The sequence below is a fragment of the Protopterus annectens genome, chromosome 5.part0 (genome assembly GCF_019279795.1).
Source record: "Protopterus annectens isolate FY-2018-M chromosome 5.part0, PAN1.0, whole genome shotgun sequence".
In the NCBI taxonomy this organism is placed as follows: Eukaryota; Metazoa; Chordata; order Ceratodontiformes; family Protopteridae; genus Protopterus; species Protopterus annectens.
The window spans coordinates 321040019-321056979 of NC_056735.1; the positions used below are offsets into that span (position 1 = coordinate 321040019).

At 41.0% G+C, this 16961-nt stretch overlaps 1 protein-coding gene across 2 annotated transcripts in view; it reads left to right on the forward strand.

Moving 5' to 3' along the window:
• PDK3 (pyruvate dehydrogenase kinase 3) overlaps positions 1-16961 on the forward strand; it is a 1115542-nt gene that overhangs the window by 1028753 nt on the left and 69828 nt on the right. The window lies entirely within an intron of this gene.

Genomic DNA, 16961 nt, shown 5'->3' on the forward strand with positions numbered 1-16961 from the left:
ACTTCCTGTTTTGCAGTAAATCTTCAGGTAATTAACATGTATGTCATTAAGATAACTGGTTTTCATTTTACTGCGACAAATGACTTTCTTTCATAATCTACTCTGATATTGAAGCATCCCCAGAATGTTGTACTGCCAGTGACCCTTTCCTAGTCTTTCTGATCCACTTTTCTGATTTCCTAATTTCACTACCCAGCATCAAAGGCGTATCAATTACCTGCTTATTTTTTAAATATTTCCTTAAATGCTGTCACTTTAAGTGGTAAACCAGAAAAAGAATCTTGTGAATAATTACTGTAAGAATATTCCTCCGCAGTGCAAAGCAAACATAAAAAAATGGACTGGACTTAAGTCCTTCAGAAGCACCCGTGCACTAAACTGAGCAGTCTCATAATACCAGTAGTAATGCTGATATTTTTCTCCATTAAAAATTGTGACACATGGGCTGCCCTACTTCAGAAATAACACTGCATTGTTTGTCTAAATAAAACAAGTTAGGCAAGTTTTATGTAACATACTTCAGCACATTTAATTGTACAGTAGTTTGCCATTCATAGTCCAGATACTTACATAATATTAGATTTCATAGTCAGCCAGATCATATTTCTTCTGGACTGACACTCTGATCTTAACTAAAAATGTATTATTTACTTGTGTAATTAAATAGCAGGCAGTGAGTCACAGTGTTTCCATGGCCATTTTAGAGATGGAGTACAGTTTCTCTGGTCCATTTCAATAACAGCATCCTGTCCTTTGTATTTTCTGAAGTGCAGTACAGCAAGGATCATGCATAGCAGAGCATAACAAATTCCATAACATACAACTCTCTGATGCTAAGCAATGCAAACTTGTGCACCTTAATAGCATATTGTGCCTGCCAGAAAAAAAATGTTTCTTATCCTTTCTGGTCTGCTTCCTGCAGTATACATTTTTATCTGTCACAAGCATCTTATTTCCATTTGATACTTGCAGTTCCTGGAAACCATTAATACCAAGTACAACACTCTAGTGTAAATCTGGGCATTCATTTTTCTCAAGAACAATTCCATCCTCTGTTTTGTTGCTCTACCCAATAGCATCCAGTCAGTCAACATGCTAGTGAAAGGTTAACATACCCAAGTTGCTCTGAACCTTAGTTGTTAAAACTTCAGTATTAAAAGTGAAAACAGGAGGGCTACTTGCACCCACCTTAGGACACAACTTTTCCTCACTTACTGTATGCATTGTGTTGAACACCATCCTTGACCTAACCATCTGCGGTTATATTGCAGCCAAGCAATGTCAGTTTGATTTAGGCAATCATTATTGTCAGAATATTAATGCCACTTCCATCAGCCACGATTGAAGTCCTGCAGACTTCCACAGCAGCACTGATTCTTCTCTAGAGGAAGATCAGCAGATTGTTCATGGTATCCAGGCCACTTTCCACCAGTCAGTATACACAACACTTTGCCTGTCCATGAAAAGGAGCCATACACTGAAAAGCCCACAAAATGAAAAAAATAGCTAAGCCCCATGGGAGGTATGAGTCTCTAGCCAAGGCAAGTGACCACAAGCTTATACTTTTTCATTTGTTTCCAATGTCATTTTTTTGGAACTTCCTTCTCAAAGTTCCCTTCACATTCTAGTGAGAAGGAACTGGGACAGGGCATTTTAGTGGGCCTTCTCTTTATTAACATATCTCTCTTGATGTGAAGGAACTTGAGAATATAGAATCACCATGAAATAATTGCAAAGATGTCCATCTATTCCTATGTTGCAGTATTCTTAGTATGGGATTCCCTGCCTCAGGCAGCCCGAACGTCAGCTCCTATACAAAAGCTTAAACCTGGCTGCTGTAGGTGCATGGGACGTTACATGTAGGACCATAATCCAGGGACCTTAAATGTGACATCTGCATGCACATACCTCAGAGCTTTTCATCCGCAGTGGACGTCTCATCGACCGCATCGCTCCTCTACTCGAAGACTTCTAAAGCTAAGTACCCTGTTGGGGAATTTTGTCTTTATTTGCTTGAGCTTGGTTTGCTGTAGTTACTGATGTTCATCGTGTTACACTGCTGCAGTCATTACACTTGGGTTATCCTGCCGTCAGGCGGTCCCGCAGTCGGCCTGAGTTCCAAAAGTCTTGGTCCGGCGTCAGTTGCTGTCGCTTCTTCCCTGAAGTCAGTGTGCCAGGGGTATATAAGATGCATCCGATGCCATTTTCTTCAGTCTTTCTTGCCCCAGATGTCAGGTGCCCCCAAGTAGGTAGGCAATACATATTGCTAATCAAAAATATACAATAAAAACAATACCTTCAGTTACCAGCAAATACACCCCAAAGGTTGTATAGGATAGAAAGGCATAGATAAGTCCAGCTAGTTTAGAGGGGATGGAGGGAGGGTAACCTGGACTGCAGCAGTATGAACACTTGAACATCTACATTTATGGTACTATGTTCATCGTGTTACACTGCTGCAGTCATTACACTTGGGTAGAATCCCAAAGCTGAGGTTGGGTGGCTGGTCTATAAAGAGTTAGGATTGGCTATGAGGCCCTGCAGAAGTGCAGTGGCAAATCCTGCTCTGGATTTAGAGTAAAGAGGCAGGTGGTAATGCTTGGTAAAGGTGTGCACTGAACTCCAAGTTGCAGCCTCCAAAATTTCCTTGGTAGGTACTCCTCTGAGAAAGGCTGTTGAAGTAGCTGTTGCCCTGGTGGAATGTGGCCTAATGTTATTTGGGACTGATTTTCCATGCTGTGTGTAGCAATACCCAAGTGTAATGACTGCAGCAGTGTGAACACTCGAACATCTACATTTATGGTAGGTACAAAACTGTACTTTAGCCGATGTCAGCTAAGAAGGGTAAATGCTGATGCAGGTGCCAGATACCGCATAAAGATTTGCACGACCACTGTGTCTTTTGTCTAGGCCAGGAGCACGACTGAACCGCTTGCTCCATTTGTCAATCTTTTGTACCCAAGACCCTCCGTAGCCATCTGGCCACCATTAACTTATACTAAGAATACCAGAGGCTCAAAAAACTTGCACTCAGGATGGATCCCAAATCGGCCTCTCCGACGGAACCACCACAGAAAAAGGCCAAGGTTTCCAGGCCTACTTCCTCTGTTTCTCCGCCATCAGACGTCCTGCCAGCTTTTGATATTGGGTTGAGGGACATCCAACAGAATTGTCTACTTCAACGACTGCTTTGGAAGTAGTGGCCAGTGCTTCCACAGAGATAGCCCTGACGTCGGTCCATACCGATGTCAAGGGGGAACCAGATATTGTCGGATGACTGACTGGAATCCCACTGCCTGAAACCCCTATCGTTTCCCAGAGTCCTGAACCCAGGCCATCCCCAAGGTCTTCACCTTTAAAAAGAAAAAAAAAAAAAACAAAGCACCACATTCCACCTTCTGAAGGAGTCCCAGACTGGCAATCATTTACCAACTATTTGATGCAGGCCTTCATGGCCCTTCGGCCCACAGCCCCTTCCCTTCCACTATTCCAGTGCTTAGTCCTAGGCCTGCTTCTACCACCTCTCTCCCTTTGCTTACTGCCCAAGAAGGAGAGGAAGAACAGGAACCCTACTACTCATCTTCAGATGAATCAGTCTCCTATTCCTCACAAATTGCCTCCCCTCTTGAATACTATTCCCCAGATGAGGAATCCATAGAAGATGACTCTCCACCAGAGGATATCACCTTTGGGGAGACTGTAACATAAATGAAAGAATACTTTAAATGGGACGCTTCCCAAATGACTGACACTCAAAGCAGGTACTTTGAACTTCTCCAAGTGGAATCTCCTTCGCCTTCAGCCATCCTACCTGCCATCCCTGCCTACCTTGATGCTTTCACCTCAGCATCAAAGAATCCAGACTCACTATCACCAGCCCCTAAGAGACATGACAGGTTCTACAAAGTTCCAGATGAACATAAATTCCTAGTAAAGCCACCCCTGACAGACCCTGCTGTAATCTAGACTGATTCCTTCAGCATGTCTTCTGCCCAGTGACTGATAAGGATAGCAAAAGCATGGACAGGATAGGAAAGATGGTTTACAACTCCTCCACCCTAGCCTTCAGGGCTATCAACTACCAAACCCACACAATTAAATATGCCTTGGACCTAGTTTCACAAGCCTCTTCTCTCTTGGCATCCACCCCTGACTTCCCCACCAAATCTGACATGGCATCTAAACTGTCCCTGACATTCTATTAGATGAAGTTACAATGCAACAGAGGCCTCTGCTTGGTCTGCTGCCTCTGCATCAGTACTCCGCAGATACTCTTGGCTATGCCTCCAACCCCTACCAGAGGATTTCATGTCCAATATCCTAGGCGCCCCATTAGCCCACAACCTCCTGTTTGGTAAACAGTCTGCAGACCTTTTCAAAAACCTGCAGGAAAAAAGTAAAGAGCTTCAAGACATCAATCACTTGCTTGTGTCCCCCATCCCTAAATACTAAAGGAGTTACTCGGCTAAGACTACCTTTGTCAGGAGGCCCCCCTCCTCTGCTACCCTTTCTTCTTCCAGGCATAGGAGAGGAACCAGGAGGCGAACCTCCTCCAGACCAGTTGTCTCCCAACCCAGTCAAAGACAGCCTTTTCAAGATAGAAGTGGACCCAACAATGGGCAACTGCTTTGCCCACCTCCCCCTTGTCAGCCCACCTTTTCTACTATCTCCCCATTTGGAAATCCATCACATCAGACCACTGGGTACTGGCAATCATTCAAAATGGATATTTCCTTTCTTGGAAGGAAAACCCCCTTCCAAGGGGCATTCATTTTCCCCCAAAAACTCAACTCCAACTCATCCCTCACATACTGCAAGACCTTCTGAGATTAGGAACCGTAGAACCTGCCCTTCCAGGGCAGGAAGAAAAAGGCTTCTACTCAAGACTTTTTCTGGTCCCCAAAAAGATGGCCCTTTGAGACCAATACTAGATTTATCCTTTCTAAACATTTTCCTAAAAGTTTCATCATTCAGAATGTTATCCCTTCAAACCCTTCTTCCTTTATTGCCAGTCTAGGCCTTTACGGCCACACTAGACCTAATGGAAGCACATCTCCATATTCCCATAAAACCCTCCAACAGAAAAGTTTTACGTTTCACTGGGCCCTGCTCTCATTTTCAATTTACAGCCCTGCCCTTTGGTTTGTCTACTGCACCTAGGGTATTTACAAATGCCTAGCTCCAGCCATAGCTTTCTGCAGAACCAAAGGTGTCCAAATCTACCCCTACCTAGATAACATCCTCATTCTAGCAGAAACAGAGGATACCCTCTTAAAGTCATCTGAGGTTCATCAGTTCCCTACTTCACAGCTTGGGATTCACCCTCAACCTCCTGAAATCATCCTTAATCCCACAGCAGGACAAGATCTTTATAGGCTGCAGGATCAGAACAGACCTGATGTGGGCTTTCCTCCCTCGGGACAAAGTCCTGTCACTCTCCACTCACTTCCAAAGCCTATTGCAGGTTCATCAGATATCTGCAAGCCAATTCTTGCAGATCCTGGGGCTCATGGCAGCCACCATACCGATGCTGCCCCTAGCCAGAATGCACATGTGAATGCTCCAGTGGTACCTGAAAAAAGTGTGGTCACATTACCAAAATATCCTCAAGCAACAAATTACCCTCCTGCCCTTCCTCAAAGCAGAACTAAGGTGGTGGATCCAACAAATACTTCTGAACCCGGGCCTGCCATACAACCACCCTCCCCAACCCAGCATATGCATAGAGATGCATCAGACCTAGGGTGGGGGGCTACCATGAAAGGTTTTATGGTACAGGAGGCCTGGAATCCTACCATCCAAAAGAAACATGTCAATGTGAGGGAAATGACTGCAGTTCTTCTAGTCCTGAAAGCTTTCCTTCCTATCCTTCAACTGGGCCCCCTTCAGATATTCACAGACAACACCACAGTCATGTGGTATCTCAACAATCAGAGAGGAACCAAGGCCTACCTCCTATGCTGGATAACATTACAAATTTGAGACCTCGCCTCCAGGCACAGCTTAACCCTGCAGGCAACATACATCCCCTCTCAGATCAACAGACAAGTGGATATTCTCAGCAGAACAGCCTGTCTACAGCACAAGTGGATGTTGAACAGGGGTACCTTTCTACACATTGTGCACCAGTGGGGCACAATTCAGGTAGATCTGTTTGCCTCCCCCAAGAACAGACAATTTAAAAATTTCTGCACAAAGGATCACTCTCCAGTTGCCTGGAGGGTAGATGCCTTCAGCATTCCATGGAAGGGATGGTTTCTGTATGCTTTCCCACCCTTCCCTCTCATTCAAAAAGTCCTCCTGAAAAATCAGAAAGAACAAACCAAAAATCTTGCTGGTGACTCCCTACTGACCAAGGCAGGACTGGTTCCCCCTACTTCTCTCATTAGCCAAAGCCAATCACCACAAGTTACCCCACAAGGTGGACCTTCTCATACAACAAAAGGAACTCTAATTCATCCTCACCAGCAGATGTTAGGCCTAACACTCTGGGTGATAAACTTCTAATCCCTTACAGACACCATTACTCAGAGGATGTGCTTTTAGTCCTGAGGGAGGCCAGGAAACCTACTACCATGAAATCCTAGTTAGCAAAAGGGAACGATTCTCCAAATGGTGGCTCCATAAGGACAGGGACCCCTGCCAGGCAGACCTCCCACAGTCCTTACCTATGTGTGTGAACTAATTAAGGCTGGTCTTTCGTACTCTTCAGTAAAAGTCCACCTATCAACAATTTCAGCCTGTCTACCACTAGACCCCCCCTTTACTATCTAGGCTAGATGTCAAACTATTCCTGAAAAGGGTCTTACACATCAGACTGCCAAGAAAACCCATCTCACTCCCCTGGGACCTAAATTTCATTTTGGAAAAATTAACACTGGCCTCATTTGAACCAACTAGTGCTGCTACGCTCCAAATGTGTACATGGAAGACTGTACTGTTGGTAGCCCTTATCTCAGCTAGAAGAGTGTCAGAGTTACAAGCTCTTATAGCCTGCTCTCCCTACACTACCTGCCCGTAAGGTAGGGTGACCCTACACACTAACCCTTCCTTCATGTCTAAAGTGGTCAATGAACTGTCCCTAAACCAATCCAGTCACCTTCCCACCTTCTTTCCCTCTCCAACCAATGACAGTGAGAGCATACTCCATTCCCTGGATGTGCACAGACAACTTAGGTTCTACCAAAACTAAGCCCATCAGAAGATCTAACCAACTATTTGTATCCTTCCACCCTAGGGCCCTAGGCAAGGCAGTCTCCAAACAAACCATTTCCTATTGGATCAGAAAAGCTATTTCCATCTGCTACTCCCACCATGGCAACCACCTACCCCAGCGGGTAAGAGCACACTCTACCAGGGGCGTGGCAACCCTCAAAGCCTGGACACAGCCTCCATCCTGGAAGCAGCCACCTGGTCCACAATTCACACCTTCACCAAACACTACAAATTGGACCACAACACCAGAGCCTGGGCAGGGTTTGCTAGAGCAATCCTGCAGGGTTTTGTGGGATCAGCTAGATCTACTGCCACCCTTCCCTCTAATTAAGCTGTGGTACTCTCCCACACTAGGAATACTGCAACATAGGAATAGAAGGACATAGAATAGTTGTGTAAAATCTTACCATAACTTTAGATGCCCTTCTCTTCCATGTTGCAATATTCCTTCCCACCCACCTATCCACCTTTTTCACTACTGACATACCTTTAAAGCACCCTGAAACTCTACCCTAGATCAGGGGCAGACTAGCCAGCATATGACACTTTGCACCTCTGGTTGACATCTCTTGTTATTTTCTATGGAACTGTCTGAGTGGACATTTAAGTTCTGGGGTCTGTGTGTGCAGATGTCACCTTTGAGGTCCCTGGTTTATGGGCCTACATGTGACATCCCATGCACCTACAGCAGCCAGGCTTAAGCATTTGTATAGGAGCCAACGTTTGGGTTGCCTGAGGTGGGGAATCCCACACTAAGAATACTGCAACATGGAAGAGAAGGACATCTGAGGTTATGGTAAGATTCTACACAGCTATTCTTTCCTAACTTTACCTAACAATGCCCCCCTTTGCTGTGAATACATACCCTACTACTCAGTTTATCAGTTTACCCAACAGTGGCCCCCTTGGGTATGGTGGTATATGCCTATGGTTTCTCCAAACTTTAGAAGCTCTCATATCCCAACAATTCTTCTGTGTATTCAACCTATCACTTACACAGCAAATATTTCCTGACATATGGAAAAAAAAAGCCGTTGTTACTTATTCCAAAGGCTACAAAACCATCCCCATTCTTTGATTTTTGACCAGTCTCATTCCTGCCACACCTAAGCAAACTACTAAATTCAGGCTCTCATTGTTTGTTCTTAACACTTTTTACAAGGGAGCTATCGAGAACATCCTCACTAGCAACATTATAGCATGGTTCAGCAACTGCACAGTTGCTGAGAAGAAGAAATTACAGAGGGTGGTGAGCGTGGCTGAGAAAATCTTGGGCACAAACCCCCTTTCTATTCAGGAGCTTTTCTTTACAAGAGCAAGAAAGAGAACATTCAAAATACTATCTGATTTGACCAATCAGGCCCACAACTGGTTCTCATAACTTGCATCTGGAAGGAGGTACCACAGCTTCTGCTGTAGGACTACCAGATTCAGAAGCAGTTTGTATTCTACAGCTGTGAGGCTTATTAACTCGGACACCAACCATAATACCTGATACATTGAAACCACTTTTTTTATTTAATCTTGCTGCTCTGAGCAATTATTGCCAATATTACTATTACACAATATGATGGTTATACCGAGTCACATCTAAGGTTAACAAGTGCACTAAAGTAACTAAACAGCTGCTATTCACTAGTCTCTATTTATTCTCTAGCTTAACGGTGAAGGGGTTTTGTGGTGGGTATTTATTTTTTATTTATTATCATCCCATTCAGACCTGGTGGCTTCCCTGCATTCAGTCTCAACTCAGTGGACATCAAATCTCTTTTTTCCAGCATCCTCATCAAAAAGGTTTGGAATGGTTTGCCCAATTTCTAGCCAGAAGACAACCCTTAGTAACAAAATTGGAAAGTTCACATTCTGTTCTACAGGCGTTATTTGGATGACGTGGATCAGCATCTGGACATTACTCTTACATTACTACAAATCAGAAAACTTTCCATTCCAAACTACAGAAAGTGCCCACCACCATATCAAAGAGGGGGATCATTAAGGGCAGCTCATCAGCAGCAAGTAGAATATGCAGTGCGGAGAAAGATTTTGATTCTGAGGATACTGTTCACACTAACAGTTTTCACACCACACCATCAATTTCTAATAATGGAAGAAACAATCTTACATCACTGGCGGTTTTAACCCTCTTTGAGAACTAAAGGACTACATAAAACAGCACCATACCCACCTGTGCCTCTAGAACCAAAAAATCCAGTTTTTTCTGTTCTTGGAACAGGTTGAGCCAGATGCAAAGGTGTGGGGAATCCACACCACCTTACCCGTGAACTATTATGGCAGTGTTGAGACTGAATGCAAGAGCCCCCCAGGTCTGAATGGGATGATCAGCATTAAAACGGTCCTCAAGCTTAGGAGGCCACAGCATCCCACACAGCATATTAAATTATTGAACATCCACGGTCACCACACCTTAGTACTTTACTAATTAATTAATTTAATTATAAATTGCCAGGCTATTTAATGGAGGTTACTGCACACTGCAATTTTATCTGTGACTTTTGGAATACTTCAGAAAAAAAAATACAGCCTTGTGGACTTTATCAGAGTTCATTTATTTTTTATTTATTTATCATTGGATAGTGGGTATTGAATGTGTTTACGTAATGTGAACTACCTCTTGCATGTCATATGTATTATTTTCTTTTTTATGTTATTCTCTGATACTGCTGTATCTATATTATTTGCACTGCATTTCCCTCATGGGCTGACATTTGTAATTTTGTTTAGGCTACACTTATGTGGTCCTAAATGACAATGAAGTTTCTTTGACTCTTTTGAATCTTTAGATAAAGCAGTTTGCAATCAACTCACTGCATTCCTCTACTAGTACATCTTCCCACGCTTCATGGATTTACAAAGTAGACATATACCCAACCAGCTGTCCAAACCCTCATGAATGCAGTTTTAGTCAACACTAACCTCACCAACAGACATCACTAAGGTCTTTGAAACTGTAAATCCTGCCCTCCTGCTTCACTTTCTAATAATGTCGAACTCTGACTCATCCACAATACTTTGGTTCAGAAGCTGTCTGTCACTAACACAACCTTTTCAGTCAACTACAACTCCTTCTGATTCCCTCAGCAGATCACAGCTGGTTTCTCACAAGTCTGTTTATTCACCCCTTTCGTCTTCAGCATTTTCATTAACACCTACCATATTACCTTAAGGCCTCCATCATAATTATGTACATCAGCGATATAGGTTTGCTTCTGTGCTTGCTGCAACCATAGCTCCATCTTCCAGGAAATGCAAAGTACCTTACACAATTTGAAAACCTGCCTTTCCCTTAAATACCTCATTATTAATCTAAAAAAAAAAGAATTTACCATCCAAACTACTCCTGCTGCCATTCCCAATTAAGTGTAACTCAAATTTAGTTAAACAAGTTCTCTCATTCATATATCTAGGGATAACATTCTCTGGCTACCAGCAGGGCTCACATTGTCTTACCCAAATGGAAAAGGGCTATCTGCAAATATGTCCTATAGCCATAAAATGAAAATGCTCTTCTCTTACTTGCATATACCTCCCAGGATAATCTAAGAACCTCTCAAATATTCTCTAACAAAATTTGCCTCTTCAAACTACTGTTCTCCAGAAATGAATGCCATTATAACATCCATGAACATGCAGACCTTTTATTCCTCTGTCTCATCTGTAAAATGCTATGGAGCAAATCCACCCCCCCCCCCAGAAGTCATAGATTATCCGTTAGAGAGACATCTTACCTGCTGTACTCCCAGTCCAACAATGCTGAAACACAAAATAGGCCTAAAAAAATATCTTTCATCCTCACAGTATGCATTCTTCAGGCTCACATCTAAATTTTCGGATGTTCTTCCCACAGAACTTCATTAAATTACTGTCTTCCTTACCTTCATAAGTGAACTACTTTCCTACCTAAAAAAATAGAACCTCAGTGCCATAACAGCCTCCTCCAACATGCACCTAAACCTCCATTTTTTCATTACTTCTTCCTCCATCCAGTCTTTTAATGCATTCTTTTGAGTACACTAATCACATGGCTGCATTAACCCACCCACCCTCTTCGTTCTAACTTCACCCATAATTCTACTCACATGTTCCTTTTATTTCTATTTCATGGTAATGTTATCTTTTGTAATTGTTATAAGTTCATAGGTGCATACTAAGCTTACTGTCCTGAAGGGCCATGTTAAGCTTAGTCAGTAACCTGAGATCAGAATCAAACCCTGTACTTTGTGTCTATGAGGTGAAGACCTTCGCCATTATGCCAAACATATCCCCAAATGAATGCAACTGTGAGATTTTACACAATGCCAGTTAGCTCCCCAGACCTTTTATTCCTCTGCCTGATATAAAAAACCTACAGAATACATTGCCAATGTCCTTGACTTCAACATGTTGTCACGTTTTTCTGTTTCCATATTCTTTAACATATTAGTGTGCATCTTATTTGTTCCGTATAACTCCCTGGCTGAGACTGAACTGGTCCCTTGTGGATCAGTCCACTACCCCAGTCAACAAATGTAATAAATAAAAATAAAATAAATAAATAAATAAGACAGGCAAACGTGACTTAGCATTTTAAACTGTTTGCCTGATGTATAGCTGGCATTCTAACTTACTACTTGATGAGTGATCTGTTCAGTTATTCAGCGCTATCAAGTATGGCAAATTGCTGCCTGGCCACATGAAATGTTATTAAATGAGGGGCAGACAACACATGTAGCTTGTTTCAAAAACAGAAAATGACTGAATATCTTTAGTGGCATTTGGAGTGATGTACATAATCTTCCTAAGCACTACAACTTGGGCATTTTTTCTGTATTGCAGAGCTTTTTGCAAGCCTCTGTTCAGTAAGACCCCTTAGCTTAAAATTATATTAATTCCGCTTTGACAGGCCATGTCAGTTACTACTTGTGAAGTTTTGATTCAGTGTGACCTCATGACTGGAGCACCTGTAAATATAATAATGTTTTCACAAGTATGATCTGTAAGAGGAAACTGCATTTATGTCAGCCCATCAGTGCAAGGGCAGGGTATCTATCTGCAATTCAGATGACCCAGAATAGATTAGCAGCTTTGGAAGCTGGAGGACCAGCTGGGAGTGGGATTAAGTGGCTGATGACTAGCTCCCCCAGCTTCCGTCAAAAGCATGTGATTTACCAGCATTGTGCTACTCTCTAGTGGAGGTTAGGAAGCAGCACAGTGTCATGCAAGTACACTGGATATAAAAAGTGTACACACTCCTGCTAAAATGCCAGGTTTTTGTGATATAAAAAATGAGACCACAATTAATCATTTCAAAACTTTCCCCACCTTTAATGTGACCTATAACCTGTACAATTCAATTGAAAAACAAACAAATCTGTTAGGGGAATAAATATAAAAAAAAACCTACAATAAGCTGGTTGCATAAGTGTGCACACCTCTAAACTAATACTTTGTTGAAGCACCTTTTGATTTAATTACAGCATTCAATCTTATTGGGTACACACCTGCCATCAATTAAAGAGACTCTGATTAGCCCCAAATAAAGTTCATCTGTCCTAGTAGGATTTTAGTGACATTTACTCAGTTGCCCACTACAGCAAAAGCCATGGTTTGCAGAGAGCTTACAAAGCATCAAAGGGACCTCAATGTTGAAAGGTATCGGTCAGGAGAAGGGTACAAAAAAATTTCCACACCATTGGATATACCACAGAACATAGTGAAGACAGTCATCAAACAGTGGAGAAAATATGGTACAACAGTGACATTGCAAAGAACTGGGCGTCCCTCCAAAACTGATGAAAAGATGAGACAAAAAGTGGTCAGGGAGGCTGCCAAGAGACTTACAGCAACACTGAAGGAGCTCCAGGAATTTCTGGCAAGTACTGGTTGTGTACTACATGTGGCAGCAATCTCCCATATTCTCCATATGTCTGGGCTATGGATTAGGGTTGCAAGACGGAAGCCTTTTTTTACACAGAAGAACATCCAGGCCCAGCTAAAATTTGCAAAACAATACATCAAGTCTCCCAAAAGCATGTGGGAAAATGTGTTATGGTCTAATGAGACCAAGGTTGAACTTTTTGGCCACAATTCCAAAAGGTACGTTTGGCACAAAAACAAAACTTCACATCACCAAAAGAACACCATCCCCACGGTGAAACATGGTGGTGGCAGTATCATACTTTGGGGTTGCTTTTCTTCAGCTGGAACTGGGGCTTTAGTCAAGGTGGAAGGAATTATGAACAATTCCAAATACCAGTCACTTTTGGCCCAAAACCTTCAGGCATCTGATAGAAAGATGAAGATGAATTTCACTTTTCAACACAACAATGACCCCAATCATACATCCAAATCAACAAGAGAATGGCATCACCAGAAGAAAATTAAAGTTTTGGAATGGCCCAGCCAGAGCCCAGACCTAAATCCAATAGAAAATCTGTGGAGTGACCTGAGGAGGGCTGTGCACAAGAGATGCCCTCATAATCTGACAGATTTGGAGAGCTTTTGCAAGAAAGAGTGGGCAAATATTGCAAAGTCAAGATATGCCATGCTAATAAGACTCCTACCCAAGAAGACTGAATGCTGTATTTAAATCAAAAGGTGCTTCAACAAGGTATTTGTTTAAGGAGTTAAAAGGTGAGATACCAATTACAGGTGATGATTATTCTAAATAGGGGCAAAAAACAAAAAAAAAATTTTTAAACAGCAGCAAATAGAAAGTAGAGAGAACATTTACCTGTAGTTAATAGATAAAGAATATGTCAAGAAATAAAACTTCTGAAAAAAATATAAAGGTCTATTGTATAATCAGAGATAAGCAAAATGGGAATACGTGAACATTTTTTATTGGGTTAAAGGCCTGACTTCACAAGCATTTTTAGTGAAAAATATGAGGAGAGCAGAAGAGAACTATATTCATTAAAGGGAAAGGTGGGAAATATTTTTACACACCCCTCAGATATCAGTAATTACCTCAAGGAAAATTATCAGTGTTGTAAATGAGACATATCAGTTGCAGGTTGAAAAGATAAAGGAATGTCTGGCAAATTATGAGATATAGATGCTGAAGGAACATCACAATGGGATACTGTCAAGACCCTTATGTCTGGAGGAAGTTGAAGAAGGCAGGGTTGCCAACTGTCCAGAATTTTTCTGGACTTCCCAGAATTAAGGGACACTATCCAGAAAATGGAAAGGACAGCATATTGTCCAGAAAAAATACCAGAAGATTAAATATTAATCTTCTTTTAATTTAAAAAAAAAAAATCTTTTTTTAAGGGTGGTGTTCTTTAAAAACACCCTTTGTGTCTGGTTGCACACAGATGCAGAAGACAAAAACAGTTTTTTGCATCTGTGTGACTGATTTTGTCTTTGTTTTCCACGTGCGTGGAATTTGAATTCTTCAAGACATTTGAACTGTGCAGCAGTCCAGCAATGAACATCTTTCAAATGTGGTTCAGGTACTTATGAAATGTTGCAGTTTTACCTATTCATTCCACAGTCTGTTTGCTTATATAGAGGAAGCAGAATGTGGAATTCATAGCTATACAGTAATATTTCAAAGTACTGTTATTGGATATTAAGTAGCTATGTTGGCAGTTAAAGTTGCAAGCATTAAAGATACTAGGTCTGAAGGACTCCATGAATATTAAATGTATCTTGAAGCAGAAGGCAGTATACTGAATTAGGATACTGTTTTTAGTTATGATGCTGTGTTACTCATGTTTTCAATAAGTGATTAAATAGTATATTTTTGTTGCACTTGATTATTATTTCAGTATTATTGGTGGGGATGTAATCATTTAATGTGATCAAAGAAGACTTTTCAATGTTTCTTTTTCTGGGTGAATTTATTTCTGGTGACAGATATAGTCACAGATGTCTGACAAATGTTAGTAACTGGTGCTATACAATGTAATGTATCCAAAAGTGCAAGTGCGACAAGCCCGAGGATGCTGTTGTACTAATCAAATCTATTTGTGTCAAATACTAGCAGATAATTTAAGCATACCACTCCCTCTATAAAGATGATGGATGCCAAACCAGTATTCAGTGGGATCATGTCAGAAGACCATATGATCAATGTGCACATTCATGTATCTGATTTTATGACTGCCTTATAAAGCTTAGAGTACCACAGAAACATGATATTGCATACACACACACACACACACACAAACATACATACATATATATATATATATATATATATATATATATATATATATATATATATATAAAATACATGATAATACGTATATATATATATATATATATATATATATATATATATACATATGTATATATCACATACATGATAATGCATACACACACATATATATATATATATATATATATATATATATATATATATCACATACATGATAATGCATACATATATATATATATATATATATATATATATATATATATATATATATATATATATATATATATATATATATATATATATATATATATATATATATATATATATCGGTCCCCCACGTTTTTCTTGAATGCCATTTCTTCAACAAACACTGGGGGGTGTGGTTTAATGTCAGTTGTACAGATAGCCATGCAGTGGAAATGTTGATATTGTGTAATATCAAGATATGTCAATGATACAGATCGCCACACAGTCGAAATGTTGATATTGTGTAATGTCAAGATAGGTAAGTGAGGTTGGAGGTGTGAGTGTTTCTGCATGTGTATGTGAGGTAGGGTTAGGATCGGGGATGAGTAAAAGATAGGTGTTATATATCTGTGTACAAGTTTGTGTATTTTAGGGTTAGCGTGAAGATTAGGTTAGGGGATAAAATATAGTATTGTCTGTGTGTCCAAGTGTGTCTTGTGTAGTGGCAGTGTTATGGGATGGATGAAGGTAATGTATAGGGTTAAGGTGGAGGAAAGGGGGCAGCATTACAGGGTTAGCACCCATTACTGGCCAGATGCATTTTATTTGAATGTGGGTTTTCGATGCTGTTTCAGTGAATGTGAGTTTCAAAGGCAGAAAAGTTTTAATGCTAAGTCTGTTTTCATTGTGAAACTGTATTGCTTTGTTTAGCAAATGTCTATCAGTGTTTGTGCTATAAAATTTGAAATAAAAGTTTTAAGTTAAATCCAAATATCTGTAATCATTGTAGATGTAAAGCAGAAAACAGTATACTCATTGAGAGTTTTGAACAGTGTTTATGGCAACAGAGAAGAAATGGAGAAATAGCCAAGTAATGGGACACTGGAATGGCTGCATGATAGGGGACGGAGGTACCAAAATTGCATGCATTTTGCTTTCAAGTACATGTCCAGAATTTTTGACATGTTGGCAACCCTAATTATGGCCCTACCATCAGGGAAATCTCTTGGTCTAAATGGATATTCCACTGACTTCTACAAACAGTTCAAAGGCATACTTGCTACAAGGTTGATAAACCTCTATGGAAGGTGTATAGAAAAGGGAGAGTTCCCTCTGGAGATGACCATCATTCACTTAATAATGTTACCCATGCCACATAAGGATCCACTAGACTTTAACAGCTATCACCCTGTTCCACTACTACAAGTTGGACTTAAAATCTGTGTAAAAAAATAGCTAACAGATTAGAGAAAATTATACCGGACTTACCTGGTTGTAATTGTCTAGGATTCATTAAAGGGAGGCAGGGAGCCCATGGCTTAGTTACACTTGGACTACACATACAAAAAATGCACAGAGGAAGGCCTGTGTTAGGAGCTGCGGTGTCAGTGGACAT